The sequence below is a fragment of the Taudactylus pleione genome, unplaced genomic scaffold (genome assembly GCF_031769625.1).
Source record: "Taudactylus pleione unplaced genomic scaffold, aTauple2 ptg000850l, whole genome shotgun sequence".
Classification (NCBI taxonomy): domain Eukaryota; kingdom Metazoa; phylum Chordata; class Amphibia; order Anura; family Myobatrachidae; genus Taudactylus; species Taudactylus pleione.
The window spans coordinates 1,533,493-1,535,000 of NW_028285252.1; the positions used below are offsets into that span (position 1 = coordinate 1,533,493).

Sequence of the window (1,508 nt, forward strand, 5' to 3'; positions counted from 1 at the left end):
GTCATTACATCATTATTTTCACCATTCATTGTTGTTGAAGGAACCGTTCTGTTTGCGGGTCTGTACCATGGGGTTGGCTGGAGATTGTGGAATAGTCTAACCATGGTTATCCTTAAAACCTGGATCATTGGGGAGCCTTGAGGACCGAGTTTGGGAAGCTCTGGTCTAGTGTAAACTAGTGTCACACTTTGTCGAATTCATATGTGGTGAAATCCTCATATAATACATTTAAAAGTAACAATGGAGAGGAGCATGACTGGGGAGAGGGGTGTGAGAGGGGCATCACCTAGAGTGGCATATGTGCATGGCACGTGACGTGTGGAGGGGTGCGAGGGGGTGGTGGCTTATGTGCATGGCATGTGACGCATGGAGGGGTGCGAGGGGGTGGTGGCCAGGGTTGCATAAAATTGGATATTTAAAAAAATAAATAAAAAAAAAAACGGATTTATTTGATTTAAATAGGATTTTTTATAAAATTGTTTTTTTTTTTTAAATAAACGTTTCAAATTTAAACAGTTTACTTAGGATTTTTTATAAAAATTTTTTTATAAAAAATCCTAAGTAAACTGTTAGGATTTTTTATAAAAAAAAAATAAACGTTTAAAAATTAACAGTTTACTTAGGATTTTTTATAAAAAATCCTATTTAAATTAAATCAGTTTTTGATTTTTTTTAAATCCAATTTTATACAACCCTGGTGGTGGCATATGTATATGGCACGTGACGAGTGGAGGGGTGCAAGGGGGTGGTGGCATATGTGCATGGCACGTGATGTGTGGAGGGGTGTGAGGGAGGTACCACCTGGGTTGGCATCTGTGCATGGCAAGTGACTTGTATCATATTTAGCCCATTGTCATGGACTGCTCCAGGCAGCAATCCTGGCGTATGGTGGTAAAACTGGGCATCATCTTAGCTGTAAATTGAGTGAGACTTTGGGGTAAACTTACTAAGCAGCACTTTGAATGCCACGGCGTCTTCAGTGGAATCACTCCATTGGATTTAAAGGGTCAATAATGTTAAATTCAAAACACAGCTGGTTTTGCAATTAACATTATTGCCCCTTTTAAATCAAACAATGGTGAATCGGTAAATTTACTCCTTTGTCTGAATTTGGCAAAGTTATAACAATCAGGGGCAGCTTAAATTGTTCCATTTGGGAATGTTGTGGACATACGCTATGCACAATAATGGGTGAACCTGGATGCAAATAATGTGAAAAATCCGCATTAATAAATACATTCCAAATTCACATCTGGATATTAACACAAAAGTAGATCATTTAGGAGCGAAGTCTGGTCATTAGTTGGGATAAAGAAGATATACACATATAAATATACAGCAGCTTCCGCAGACTGGTAACACGACTCGCCAAATATAAACAGGATATCCTAAATCTCACCAGAATTGACCATAAATGGGAACTCCAATTATAGTGCTAAAATAAATTTTTCACTAAAAAACAAAAATTACAAATCCTATTGCGGACGTTCCCTTATTTATAATATGTA

At 37.5% G+C, this 1,508-nt stretch overlaps 1 protein-coding gene across 1 annotated transcript in view; it reads right to left on the reverse strand.

The window, feature by feature from the left end:
* Nucleotides 1–630: 630 nt before the first annotated feature.
* Nucleotides 631–1,508, reverse strand: part of LOC148474349 (ras-specific guanine nucleotide-releasing factor RalGPS1-like) — a gene marked incomplete at its 5' end in the record, with an annotated part of 104,958 nt that continues 104,080 nt past the window's right edge. Inside the window, one exon of the mRNA XM_088458776.1 lies at nt 631–1,508. This exon is cut by the window's right edge and continues 991 nt beyond it.